Source organism: Pelophylax lessonae, assembly GCF_965119305.1.
Source record: "Pelophylax lessonae genome assembly, chromosome: 4".
Classification (NCBI taxonomy): domain Eukaryota; kingdom Metazoa; phylum Chordata; class Amphibia; order Anura; family Ranidae; genus Pelophylax; species Pelophylax lessonae.
In genome coordinates, this window is record NC_138771.1 from 643,506,746 (window position 1) to 643,521,952 (window position 15,207).

The 15,207-nt window shown below is 39.0% G+C and overlaps 1 protein-coding gene across 1 annotated transcript in view; it reads left to right on the plus strand.

Annotated features, from left to right (window-relative positions):
• Window positions 1-15,207, plus strand: part of LOC309552947 (olfactory receptor 1496-like) — a gene marked incomplete at both ends in the record, with an annotated part of 95,693 nt that overhangs the window by 32,173 nt on the left and 48,313 nt on the right. The gene's annotated exons all lie outside the window — the stretch shown is intronic.

The window sequence follows — 15,207 nt, forward strand, 5'->3', positions numbered from 1 at the left end:
CACCCCACTGCTTAATCCAATTATATACACTTTAAAGAACAAAGAGCTGGAAAAAAAAATTTAACACATTTTTGAATGTGTATTTCATTTAAGATTTAAAATAATACTCAATATATTCAATTATATCACACATGCAGGATACACTGAAATAAAAATATGTTACACGGAAATGATTGTAAGTCAGTTGGTAAATACTAATGTGATTTATTTAATTTGTAATAGTAAATACTAATTAATAATTATGTATTTAATTTTTAACACCTTCCCATCCAGCCATGTACCAGTGCGTCGCTGGATTGGAAGGGTTATAACTTGGTCATCGCTGCAGGTGCAGCAATGTAAAAGTAATCCTAGCAGCTACAGAGCCACTGGATTACTTTTACAGGTGGTGGAAGCGGGTCTCAACGCCCTCCCGCCACCACCACCTCCTTTACTGGGCTCTCCCATATGAATGGGGATCCCTGTAAGGATGCGACTGGTGACATTTGGTTCCTGGGACACAGTGAGAGGAAATCATGTTGTCCCTCCCACTGTGTGATGTCAGAAACTGGAAGCGACAAGGATTTCATTGCTTCCAGTTTCGGTCTCATGTAAACAAGATGTTACTGGCTTGAAAAAGCATCTGACCAAACCAATCTTTGGTTTGATCATATGCTTTAGAGGGCAAAGGAGAGAAATAGGGTCTAATAAACCCTGCATCTCTCCATAAGGAGAATCTGACATGGTCCATGCTTTCACAAGAGATGCTGCTCATCCCTTCTGATAGCAATAAATGGAAAACGTAAAAAAAATAAACATACAGTGTAAAAATGTTTTTTTTTTAAATAAAATAAATAATAAAATAAAAATGTTAAAGTGCCCTGGTTCCCCCATGCTCACATAGAAATGTCTTATACACATATGTAAGGTGATAACACCACACATATGAGGTATCGCTGTGATTGTCAGAGCAAGGGAAATCATTTTAGTTCCAGACCTCCTCTGTTACTCTAAACTGGTAACCTGTAAAGGCTTTAAAAGCGTCGCCTATGGAGATTTTTAAGTACCATAGTTTGGCGCCGTCCCACGGGCAGACTGAATTTTTAAGAGTTACATGTTTGGTATTTATTTACTCGCCGTAATATCATCTTTCATATTTTTTTCAAACAATTGGGTATTATATTGTGTTTTTGTGAATTAAAATTCAAAAAAAGTGTTTTTTTGGAAAAAAAATTAAAAAAAAGTATATCTTTTCCCCCCAAAAATTGAAAAATCGCTATGCAAATTATATAAAAATATACAACACCTATCATTTTATTTCATAGGGCCTCTGCTTTTAAAAAAATATAATGTTTTGGGGTTATAAGCAGTTTTCTAGCAAAAAAAAATATATATTTTTTTACATTTAGGAGAAGTATGTCAGAATTGACCCAGACTGGATGTGATTAAAATACTTTTTATTTGTATAAAATTTTCATAACCATTTTAAACCATAGCAAGCCTTACAATTATCAGAAAGTGTCAATGAACGTCCGTAAATTTGGTTGCATGTTGAAGCTGTTGGCTGTTGGCTATTTGCTTTCCCTGGTTATGAATGCTTCTATTAGTACCTAAAAAAAAGAAAACAAAAATGCATTACTATCCAGAAATTTTATATTTTTTAATGTGTTTTTTAATTACATCAATGCAACTGCTATGATAAAGTACTTTTTTAGCGCAGTCCTTGTGTTATATTTTTCTTCCTCACTAGGTAAGGGAATGAGTTCTATGGTTATTCATTTCTCTGGAGTTTTCAAACTGTGAGATGTTTGGTATAACTCAAATATAACCCAAAACAAAAAGCTGGACATCTCTTTCATTGACTTGAAGGCATATACTAAAATGTGTACAAACAATAAAACAGCACTACACACCTATTTGGGCTGCCTGGGAGTTTGAGAGTCATTCTATTCACCCTACTAACCAATTACTCCATCCCTAGGCCTTCTACATGTCTTTATATATTTCTCCTTTACCTCACAACTGCCTGATATACACGTTTATGATTACAACCCACACTAGCTACTACTTCATGATCCTTGTCCCTTATAATTTCCTAGGACTCCTTCAACCTACATAAAGTCCAACTCCCCTCCAGTTTCCACTCCCCCCCCCTCCCCACTCAAACACCTTCCTATCCTCCTCCCATCCTGGTCTATTGTCCGCCTCTTGTCCCACCCATCTAAATATATGTGTCCCCATCCCATACAAAAACCCACCTACCATTGGAGCTTATACCATCCCATGAGAGAGTCTAAAGACATACAAAAACCCACCTAACATTGGAGCTTATACCATCCCGTGAGAGAGTCTAAAGACATACAAAAACCCACCTACCATTGGAGCTTATACCATCCCGTGAGAAAGTCTTAAGACATACAAAAACCCACCTACCATTGGAGCTTATACCATCTCGAGAGAGTCTAAAGACATACAAAAACCCACCTACTATTGGAGCTTATACCATCCCGAGAGAGTCTAAAGAAATACAAAACCCACCTACCATTGGAGCTTATACCATCCCGTGAGAGAGAGTCTAAAGACATACAAAAACCCATCTACCATTGGAGCTTATACCCTCCAGAGAGAGTCTAAAAACATACAAAACCTACCTACCATTGGAGCTTATACCATCCCGAGAGAGTCTAAAGACATACAAAACCCACCTACCATTGGTGCCTATACCATCCCGAGGGAGTCTAAAGACATAACAAAAACCCACCTACCATTGGAGCTTATACAATCCCCGTGAGAGAGTCTAAAGACATACAAAACCCACCTACCATTGGAGCTTATACCATCCCGAGCGAGTCTAAAGACATACAAAAACCCACCTACCATTAGAGCTGATACCATCCCGAGAGAGTCTAAAGACATACAAAAACCCACCTACCATTGGAGCTGATACCATCCCGAGAGAGTCTAAAGACATGCAAAACCCACCTACCATTGGAGCTTATACCATCCTGTGAGAGAGTCTAAAGACTCTATAGCTTATGCCCAACAAACAGAAAATCAGTTTAATTTTTTTTTATTCGACAATACCGGAAGTTAATTACTGTTATAGACGCAATTTAATTTGCTATACTGATTGTACTTCTCTTTAAAAGTAATGTATTCAATTGCATTTACGTTCCTATATGTTATTATGTTTTATATACACTACGATTTAAGGTATTTACATACGCTTCTGCCTTCCTACTTCCTTATTGTTCGATGTCATTGTATACTTAACATATGACTCCAATTTAATGACGTATCATTTTCCTATGTTAAAATCCCAATAAAATATTTGAAAAAGAAAATAAAAAAGCACTACAATTTAGACAGTCCCTTTGTCTTTATTTTGTATCTGTCAGCTTGATTATGCATAAAAATCAACCAAAAAAAAAAAATCCTCAGTTTTGCTTATCCCTAAATGTCAATGAATCGTTCATACAAGTTTGATATTGGGAAAAAGGGATTTCTTTCCACAGAGCTGTGCTGCTCCGATATCAACATTGGCCTAGCAGTGAGATCAACCTCCATTAAAGCCTGACAATAAAGCTAGGTAGAAACTTCTATCAAATTATTTTTTTAAACAAAAATTCTGTACTATTAAAAATATCTTTAAATATTATTATTTACATTTGTGCTCGCTTACCTTGTGTACAATAAATTGCAATACATTTAGGGATAAATTATTTGGAACATGATAAAAAGCACAAAGATTTATTACACACTACAAAGAGTTCAGAATCTCTAACTGCAAGTATTTATTACTGAATATTTACTGCATTTATAAATGGGGAGTCACACCAGATCCTTGTCTGCTGGGTTGATCACCGCCAAAGATTACACATTATTTAAGCAACACTGTACACAAATGAAGTTTATGTCATTTATTTCCCGCAAATAGAGTTTTTTTTGGTGGTCTTTGATAACCACTGTTTTTTTTTTTTTGGCACTATAAACAAAAAAAGACCGACAATTTTGAAAAAAAAAAATATGTATTCTGCCATTATATTTTTGGTAAAAACAATTCCAATAAGTGTATATGGATTGGTTTACACAAAAGTTATAGCGTCTACAAACTATGGCATATACAGTATACTGATGATTGGGTGGAGGGAGGGACCCTGCAACCAAAAACCAGGCACTATCCCCTATACAAGTAGAATAATTAAAGAGTAAGTCCCCACATCTCCTCAAAATGAAAAGATTGTGGGAAAAGGGGATTTCTAAGTGACAAAAAAAAAAGGAACACATATCTAAAACCACAAAATTTATTTCTACAAAATATTTTGCATTTAAAAAATATGTATCATTGAAAGATATTAAATCAATGTTGTCAACATGTAATATGACCTTTCTGTGCAATCAATACGTGGTATGATGCATATGTGCATATGGGTCTGATGTATGTGAATCAACCTCGTTTTGCCTGAATGAGGGGGTTCTTTGGGATCCACGTTTCAATAGTTGTAAATCAAATAGCTAATAAACAAGACAAACACTGCATTAATTAAACAATTTAAATTTAATTTAAATGCAATTAAATTAAATGTAAATGCAAAAGACTTTTGTAAAAATAACATTTTTGGTTTTTAGATATATTGTATTTATGTGGGTTTTTTTTTTTTTTTACGCCTAAAAAATCCCTTTTTTTCATTATATCTTAATTTTGAGGAGATGTGGAGACTTACCCTTTAATTATGGCATATATACTATACTGGTATTTTTTTTTTACTAGTAATGGAGGGGATCAATGACTTATAGGGGGACTGTGATTGCAGTGGACGATCTGACAATAACTGCCACTTTCTGGGAACTAGTGACACTAATACAGTGATCAGTGCTAAAAAAATATGCATTGTCGCTATACAAATGACACTAGCAGGGAAGGGATTAAACATCTACGGCAATCAAAGGGTTAAATGTGTGCCTAACCAGTGTTTTTGTGTACTGTGTGTGGTACTTTCACTAATGGCACTTTTCCACTGCAAGTACTGGCTCGTACCGGCTCGGCTCTACTCGGCCCTGCTTGGCCCGGTTTGCTTTTCCACTGCTGGTACCGCATGGTATAGTGTCGGAACGATTCGGTACAGTACGGTATAGGTTTGCTTTTCCACTAAAGTAGTACTAAAGTTAAGTGGGTGGGATAACAACGGGGTGGGTGGGATTCTCTGACCAATCAGTGGCTAGTAGTGACTGCATGCAAAGGATTGTGGGATATGGTAGCAGTTTGGTACCTGTTGGAACCACAATCGAGTAGGTACTGTTTTTTCAGAGCCGTACCGTTCGGTTCCATGCAGTGGAAAAGCAAACCTATACCGTACCGTACCGAACCGTTCCAACCCTATACCATGCGGTACCAGCAGTGGAAAAGCACAAAAGCGTGCCGAACCGGTACGGTTCCATGCAGTGGAAAAGCGCCATAAGGGATGTGATGGGATGGATTTTCTTTCCCCACCTTGCTTTGAACATCGTGAAAGTTCAGAACTGAATAACAAACCCCATTAAGGTCTATGGGACCCGAACTGGAAAAATCAAAAGTGCCAATTTTGAAGGCTTATATGCAAGTAATTTGGCACACAATGGCTCTGGGGGTCTGGGTACTGGCCTGGGGGACATGTATCAATGAATAAAAGTTTTTTAAAAACATCATTTTTAAATGAGCAGTGATTTACTGATGCTTAAAGTGAAAGCATCAAAATGAGAAAGATAAAGTAGCACATAGTAAAGTAAAGTGGCACATCTGTACTGTGTATAGAAGCTGCTGCAGAAATAATTGTATGTATTAAGCCAAAAAAAATGTCGTTTTTCTGGTGTGAACCAAACAGGGGGTCGTTCCGCCCATCCCTACCGTCTGCTTCTGCACTGTGCAGACATACACACTCTTGCTACCCTGTGCAGCCTCTCTAACTTCTGGAAATAATTATGGTCCTCTTGACCCCTATGTAGAGACGTCCTGTCTCTTGGGTGGAGCCCTGAACTATTGTCTGATCCTAGACTATAAAGGCTGTGAACACTTGCACACTCAGCCTGCTGGTTTCTGTCAAGACATAGACACAGGATTGGAAACTCCTTCCCTCCCAAAGAACTTGAGCTCTCTAAGTTCCAGCCCCTGATTCGGGAATTACAAAACCAGGATAAAGATAAAAAAAAAAACACTTTTCTCCGCTCTGAATGGACATCCCAGAGCAATGTGGAAACCCTGTGTCACTTTCTCCTTTGTTTTCACTGTCACAGATCCCCCCCATTTCAAACTGTAGGGAGAAACACACAATACCCTCACTTTGGCATCTCTGTGTAAGTGACCACCTAACTCAATCTCTTTTCGCCTCTTACATTCAAAGGGGAACCCTGATCGACAGGTTTTAGTTTGACTTTCCTGAGTCTTTTCTCTCGTGTGCTTGCACAAGCACTTTCTTCTTAATGGGGCTCTACTGTTCCTTCTACCAACCCTTTTACCATTTTTTTTTTTTTTTTTGGGTCCTGGGCATAATTTCATTTTTTTGGTGTATTCTGGTTTTCCTGACTCCTCCCTCAAAATGACTGCCGTAAAAAACTGAAGAGGGCCTCCTTCTCCTGTTACTGTAAAGGGGCCACCCCTTCCCTTATTTGTCTGCTACCAACCTCAGCAATTTGTCTTTTTTGGGACATGCCCATATTTGGTCAATTATTTCACCACTTCCTGGCTGCCAATGGTTGATAAGGAAGCAATGGGTGCTTGCACCTGTCATGTCCAAACTAACACTGACCTCCCAGCCAATTCACTTACAGGGCCAGGAAGCTCTGGCCACATAACCATACAGGCAGGGAATGGAGTGTTACATAATTTCCTAAATATGGCCACATGGCCATATTTAGGAAGTGATGTCACCACTATCCCTGCCCCTTCATTTAGATAGCTGATGATAGTCCAGGGAGCTATCATTCAGCTATGTGCATTGGTCATGTGCAGCAGGTCAGTGTGTTTTTTTTTTTTTTCATTTTGGCATGTTGGTGAGCAGCAAGCATCATGATTGAAGATGTATTTAGAATGAGGGACTTTTTGTGATTTTTAATTCTTTAATAAAGGACCACTTTTTAATTTCTAGGCTAAATCTTTTTTTTGTTTTTGAGGAAGAGGAGTTCTGTGTACCCCATACTCTTTTACATAGAGGATGGCGATATCTGTGGGCCCTCTTATTATTATGGAAGGCTTTCAGATTTTGATAATCTCCCTGCTCCCCATTTCTCCACAACCACTGGCCAGGGTTGTGAGAAAGAGGCCCTTGTTCGCATCAATATGGAGATAAGGTGCTTTGCTACTGGTCTGGACTAGAATTTCAGGGGCTCACACATTTTTTTTGTTTGTTTGCTTAAGGTACTCAGAGGGTATAGTATGTACAGTATGTTCTGTTTCAATACATTTTTATTGAGTTTAGAAATTGACAAGATTAACATAAACCATATTGTTACATGGCTTGGCAAAAACAAGATCAGTATTGAGTAATCAAAAGATGAATACATAAAATATTTAACTTTTAACCAGTTTTCCATTAGTAATGTTTTAAATGTACATTCTATGGAGAGGCTCCTCGGAGTTTGCCCTGATAAATATTTAGAGTAACCAGATTAAGAGAAAGAAAGAAAATAGAAGTTAAAGTTAATAGAATAGGAATTGGCATCCATTACGTTTGTTTAGGAATGGAGTGGGTTAGGGAAGGGTAAGGAGAGTGAATTGCATACCATTGCACCCATGGGGACCACATCTTTTGGGAGTGAATGTGTGCATCTTTAATAGGGTATAATATTGTTTCATAAACGCAATGGGCTTGGATCAATTTGACCGTGTTCCCAAGGAATGGAGGATCCATGCATTTCCAAAGCCTAACGGTCGCTGGTCTAGCTGCTAGTAATATGTGGGCTACCACTGTGTGTAGGTGTGTTGGAATGATTTCAAAAGAGAGGTTGAGCAAGGCTAGGCTGGGAGATTGGGATTGGGAAGTGGGCAGCCTCTGAGAGAAGGCTGAAGAAATCTCGTCAAAACTTGGTTAGATGCAGACAGCGCCATAGGATATGGAGAATGGACCCTTCTCCGCATCCTCTCCAACAAAGGGATAGCTGGGGGTTGAATGTGGAAATCTTTAGAGGGGTTAGGTACCACCGTTGTGTAATTTTTTGGGTCAGTTTCCAGAGAGAGGCACAATGAGTGTTATAATAAAATGACTTTAGTGCTCTTTGTCATTAAGATGGTGTGAACTTAGAGACCAGGTCTTGTTCCCATTAAATAAACAGGGTGGACTTCACAAATGACTGCTTTTCCTAAAGCAAATTGTAATAAAGAGAGATTCCTTTTTAGTTAGGTATAAAAGACTTAAGGTAAGACCATTCTTGGTAAGGGATCACTCTAACAAGATGGGGCTTTTTAGCCAAGCAATGGCTAATTTGCAAGTATTGAAACAGTTCTGTGGGGCTAATATTTGGTCCTACTGTAATCTAGAGATAGATTTTATTTTCTATTATTGAAGAGATCGTTAAGGGATCTATGGGATGCTATGAGCTTAGGCAGGAGGTGTTAATCTGGTATTGCTACCTTTAGTACTAAGAGGGGCACATTTAGAGGGATTGTGGGGGTTTGCTTCCAGTGGTGATCTAAAAAGCTCCACCAGGCCAGTGCAGTAGCCCTAATTGTGGGGTTGAAGCCCTAATTGTGGGGTTGAAATGCTGGGGTATGATACCTTTTGGTCCTGTACTGTAAAGCCATAGCTCCAGGTCATGTCCTGGTACTGTATATTGTTCTAAGGAACCCCAATGAGTTGTAGGTGGTGGCAAAAACCAGTCCCTCGGGTATAGTATGTCTTTTGAGGGTACGCTACTCTTTTTTTTTTTCATTCTTGCTGTACAATTACAGAGGAAAAAAGACACAGTTTAAATTGCCATAAAATGACATTTATTTGCCAGCTTCTTCAAAAAAAAAAAAATCATACAGACTCCACCAAAGGTCCCCCAAAACTCATAGCAGATCATCGGAGGGTCTTTTTTTTTTTTTAAGAAGCTGGTAATAAAATGTAATTTTCTGGCAACTTTATTTCTATGCAAGTGTCAGTGCTTCTGCAGTACTTTCTGTACATTACAGAGATTTGTTCTTCATAGGCAGGATTAGGGCACCACAAACACAAAAAAAGGGTGCACCAGCCTTATGCATTGCCTAAGATACCATCTATTTGTAAATATACTCACAAACCAAGCTGAGTAAAGGGCAATTAAACATGAGGCAGAAACCAGCTTCAACAACTATCTCAAACAGTATTCAAGGCGGGCATAGATGACATCATCACAAAGCAGAAATTAACACATTTTGAGCGATATATCCTCTTCCTCAGAGCTATCTAACTGCCATGGGAGACCTGCCTATCCATTTTAATACCGGCACTTTATCCCCTTCCTGCCCAGGTCAATTTTCAGCTTTCAGTGCTGTCCCACTTTGAATGCAACACTGTACCCAAATTACATTTTTATAATATTTTTCACACAATAGAGCTTTCTTTTGGTGGTATTAAATCACCTCTATTTTTTTTCCCGCTAAATAAACAAACAAAAAAAAATATTGAACATTTAAAAAAAAAATTGTTTTTCTTTGTTTTGGTTATATAATTGTGCAAAAAAAAAAAAAATATATATATATATATATATATATATATATATATATATATTTCTTCATAAATTTAGGCCACAATGAATACTGCTACATTTCTTTTGTGAAAATAACTGAAATCAGTATATATTATTTAGTCTGTAGGGAAGTTATAGAGTCCACAAACTATAATATGCTGTATATACACTATATTGTCAAAAATATTGGGATGCCTGCCTTTACATGCACATAAACTTTAGTGACATCCCAGTTTTAGGCTAGGTTCACACCTGTGCAGATGGTGCCTCTGCAGGGTGCAACCACCCACACAATGAAATGCGAGACCCACAGGTGGGTGCTATTAAGCCTAATGGCACCTCGCCCACACTAGAAATTGCACCTGCACTGGGAACCTCAGTTTCTATGTGGGTTGCGATTTCAAAAATAGTGCAGGGACTTCTTTCCTGCGTGCTCTGGGGCACAGCAGCCCATTCAAATGAATGGGTTCTCATGCACTGGGATCCATGCCGGCGCACAGCTGTGAATTTAGAGCGAGTCCATTGGATTCAATATTGAGTTGGCCCACCTTTTGCAACTATAACAGCTTCAACTCTTCTAGCAGGCTGTATACAAAGTTTAAGAGTGTGTCCCTAGGAATGTTTGACCATTCTTCCAGAAGCGCATTTGTGATGTATGGTACCTCGCTCTACGTGACCCCTACAAACTAAGACTCAGATGCCATTAAAGTTTATGTGTGTGTAAAGGAGTGCATCCCAATACTTTTGACAATATAGTGTATTTGAAAATCGATCCTTACTTGAGGCCTGAAAATACCAGAACAGTACACATACCCCTCCCCCCCCAAATGACCCCTTTTTGGAAAGTAACAAGTCCAAAATATTTAGTAAGAGGCATGGCGAGTTTTTTGAAGTTGTACTTTTTTGTCAAAATTTTTTGTAAAATTAAGAAATTTTGGCCAGTGTTAAGGGATTTTTTTAATTTTTCTATATTTGTTTTCTTTTGTATTACTTTTTTTTATGATTTTTTTTTTCATACTGTGACCAGAGCAATACATTTTTACCATAACACTTTTCGAGGACCGGCCTCTTCCTGCCTGCAGGCTCCAAGGTAGAGGCAGGTTCTTGAAACACATTAGCCAGTCGCTGCAAAGGACTCCATTACTGTGATGCGACATCCTAGATGCTGCAACAACATCATTGTTGATATGCCTTATCATTATCTCCCTTTGTTAGTATATATATCTTAATTACATTTAATAAAGCCGTTTTATCTGTGGTAATGCGCTAGGCAGTGCGCCCTCTGTTTTTCTTGTTCTCAGTCTATCCAGACATCCCCAGTCTTGAGAAGATGACTAGCACCTAAACCCTGGGAGCCTCTGTGTGTGAGGCCCACCTTCTAATGCAGGAGAGTAAAGTGTTGGTTTGAAGAACCCTTCTGGGAAGGCTATCTAAAAGGTTTAGGAGTGTGTCTATGGAAATGTTTGACCACTCTTCCAAAGCGCATTTGTGAGGTCAGGCACTGATGTTGAAGGCCTGGCTCCCAGATTCGCTCTAATTCATCCCAAAGGTGTTCTATTGGGTTGAGGTCAGGACTCTGTGCAGACCAGTCAAGTTCCTCCACTCCAAACTCGCTCATCCATGTCTTTATGTACTTGATTTGAACCCCTGAAGACCTTATAGCTTAAAATCATATATATTTTATTAATAGTGTTACATAAAATATTTGGACTGAGAGTCCTTACATTGTACAACCATATAATATGTCTACACATCTATCCAACTGGTCATGTTCCATGTCCCCAGTCAGTGTATATTAATCACCACCACACTACTTATATGATGATTCTGTACTGCACTGGTGACAGTATGTAAGAAATGGTAAAAAAAATAGATTTTTTTAATTTCTTAATTTTCAAAAAAATTGTGACAAATAATTACAACTTCAAAAAACTTGCCATTACTAAATACCTTGTACTGTCTACTTTCCAAAAAGGGACCATTTGGGGAAAATTTGTACTATCCTGACATTTCTGGGCCTCAAGAAATGAGATAGGCTGTCAGTACATTAGGACTGACCAATTTTAGAGATTTACTGTAATGCAGACTATAGTTTGTGAACCATATACATGTCCTACAAACTAAATGGTATACATACTTTATATGTGGGTTATTTTCACCAAAGAAATGTAGCAGTATACATTTTGTCCTAAATTTATGAAGAAAGATTATTTATTTGCAAAATGTTAAAACAGAAATGAAGAAAAATTATTATTTTTTCTTTCAAACGGTTTTATTGATTTTCAACAATACAGGTAACAAGTAATAAAATGTAACAGTTTGCATTTTGTAATGGAGAGTAACATACAGCGTTCTCCATGATAAGAGCTAGATCAGGTAAGTGAAAATGTCAGCCAAATACCACAAAGAAGAAAGAGCAAAAACAAATAAAAATAGAAAATCAGAAGACCGGGGGAAACCTCAATGGGATCACAAACTGTTGCCCAGGAAGCCAGGAGAAGCTCCTCCAGGAAAAGTGTTCAGCAGGAGCCTGAGGAGCTCATTAGAAAAGTTTGCTGTACGTACAGTATATCGAGAGCAACTAAACAAGCTTAATCAGTTCGCTAGATTCATAAATGAGGAGAACATAACATGAAAGCGGGTTCGCCTATACACATGTAGGAGTTCAACGTAGAATTTTTGGAGATTATCTCCATAGAATTGTTAACGTTAGGAGAACTTGACCACCGGGAATTCCAGATAGGCTACCCAAAAAAAAATCTGGTTACTAACCATTGAGAGCGGAGAGAAGAACGTAGAAAAGATGTGAAAAGAAACAAAAGGAGCACCAAGCGAGAATATATATATATAATGTATACAGTTGGTTTGGGCTGCTCATTCACAAGAATTACGTATATATATATATATATATATATATATATATATATATACACGTGTGTGTGTGTGTGTATATATATATATATATATACGTATATACGTATATACTGTATATATGTATATATATATATATATATATATATATATATATATATATATATATATATATGTGTATATATATATATATATATATATATATATATATATACACATATATATATATATATATATATATATGTATATATATATATACATATATTTACATAAAAAGTACAGTAAAACTGCAGGAAAGGGCAGGAAAGGGCACTGGGGGGGAATGTAATGTGATTTTATTTTATTTTGAATGGTATCAGTGTGTTTGGTGTGTTTTACATTTGAATTTTCCGCCGGTTCCACCCCCCGGCGGACGTCACGTCGCCGGAGACGGAAGCCGGGGCTCGCAGACGATCGGGAGAGAGCTCCGTCGCAGCATACCACCCGCAGACATCGCTGGATCATGGAGAAAAGGTAAGTAAAACCTCTTCCAGCATCCAGCGATCTTCCTAGCGCTACCCCAAGTGTGGCTCGGGGTTACCGCTTTTGGCACTAAAATCTAACCCCGAGTCACGCTCGGGAATACCGCTAGGAAGGTTAATGTAACATTCAAAATCCCTTTACACAACCACATCATAGCAGAATACCATGTCTCTGGCTCCCATTCCTGGGATAGGTCCTTCTTCCAAGCCAAAAAATAGCTTGGCTTAGGGCCGCACCCTGACAGTGACTTGTGTATTACCGAGATCCCACCCCTCTGCTCCATGGCTGATCCACTCCACACGTCATAGGCAGTAGCAGTGGGAGGTAATGGTTTGTTTTTCCAAATGGAGTGTAAAAAATGTGTAATCTGATGGAACCTAAATTGTTCAGATTTGGGCATTTTAAGTTTACTTGTACAATAGGCGATAGAGAGAGGTCCGGAGGGGGTGAAAAAGTGTCCTATCCTGTAAAGACCCTTGTCTAGCCACCGTTTGAAGTCAGTGATATTTAAACCCAGTGGGAAGTTGCGGTTTTGGAACAGGAGTGAAAGCGGGCTTAAAGACAAAATACGTTCAGGTTGACCCTTAAGCCTGTCCCATAGTGCTAGGGAGTGTGACAGTGTCAGAGCTAAATGGCAGGTAGGTATTTGGGGAGACACCACATAAGGAAGTCAACAGTATGCAATGGGACTGCCTGACGTTCCATAGTTACCCAGTCCGGTTTCGCCACTCGGGAGTAGATGACCGAAATCTGCGCCAATTGGGCAGCTTGGTAGTACCAAACAAGATTTGGAAGGCCTCGTCCCCCTTTTTTCCTGGATCTAAATAAGGTCCCCTTTGCTATTCTATGACCTTTTGATCCCCAAATAAAAGAAATGATCTTAGATTGGAGGCATTTAATATGGTCCTTAACTAGGGGAATGGAAAGAGACCTGAAGAAGTAGAGAATGCATTTTCAATGCATGGATGCTTCCTAGCCAGGATAGGGGGAGTTGGGACCAGCTGTGCTAATCCTGGCTAAGTTTCTTGTAAAGAGGTGGATAATTTGTGTTGTATAACCCGTCTATTCTATTCGTGAGTGAAATGCCCAGATAGGGGATGGTACGTTCACTCCAAATAAAGGGAAAGTGAGATTTGATACCGGACAGAACCTGGTCTGGTATATTAACATTTAAAGCGTGGGACTTAGTCATGTTAATATGAAGTCCAGATACTGCTCCAAGGGATTGCAGTAATTTATAAATGTTCAGGAGAGATATGAGCGGAGAGGTAACAAAGAGGAGCAAATCGTCAGCAAAAAGAGCACATTTATGCGTATGTGGACCACAGTGGACCCTGTGAATATCGGGGTGAGACCTGATTGCTTGAGCCAAAGTTGCTATCGCAAACAGAAGGGGCGACAGGGCAGGGGACATCCCTGACGCGTGCCTCTTGAGATAGGGAGCTGGTCAGAGTAACATCCCTGAAACCGCACCTTAGCTTCCGGTTTGGAGTAGAACGCTCCAAGGATATTTGTGAAGTTGGGACCAAAACCCCATTTTTCAATAATGGAAAAGAGATAATGCCAAGAAATAGAATCAAACGCCTTCTGTAAGTCGATCGACAAGAGGAGGCCTTCTTGGTGGGGCCCACCAGTCCATCCTGAATGCAACAGCGACACAACGTCGATGGCTCGTCTAATTTGGTTAGTGCCTTGCCTGCCTGGGATGAATCCCACTTGATCTTTGTGTATATATTTTGAAATGAATGAGGAGAGCCTGTTGGCCAATATCTTGGTCAGGATTTTTAGGTCATTAATGAGAGAGATTGGGCGATAGTTGTCAACCTCACTGTCATCTTTCCCTGGTTTGGGATCACGGTTACGAAAGCTGAGTTGATTGCTGATTCCAAGTGTTTTACAAAGCTCAATAAAGAAGCGGGCTAAATAAGGCGACAGGGTGGAGGAGAAAGCCTTATAGTAAGGGACAGAGAAACCATCGGGGGCCCAGTGCGGAGCCCCCCTTCAGATTTTTAATAACTGATTCAATCTCTTCAGTGCAGATTGAAGCCTCCATAATGGAGCTGTGGTGGCTATTGAGCTTAGGTAAGGGGGTGGAGTCCAGAAAGTCAGCCAATTGAGGGGGATAGGTTGCTGAGCGCGTACTGTAAAGGGTTT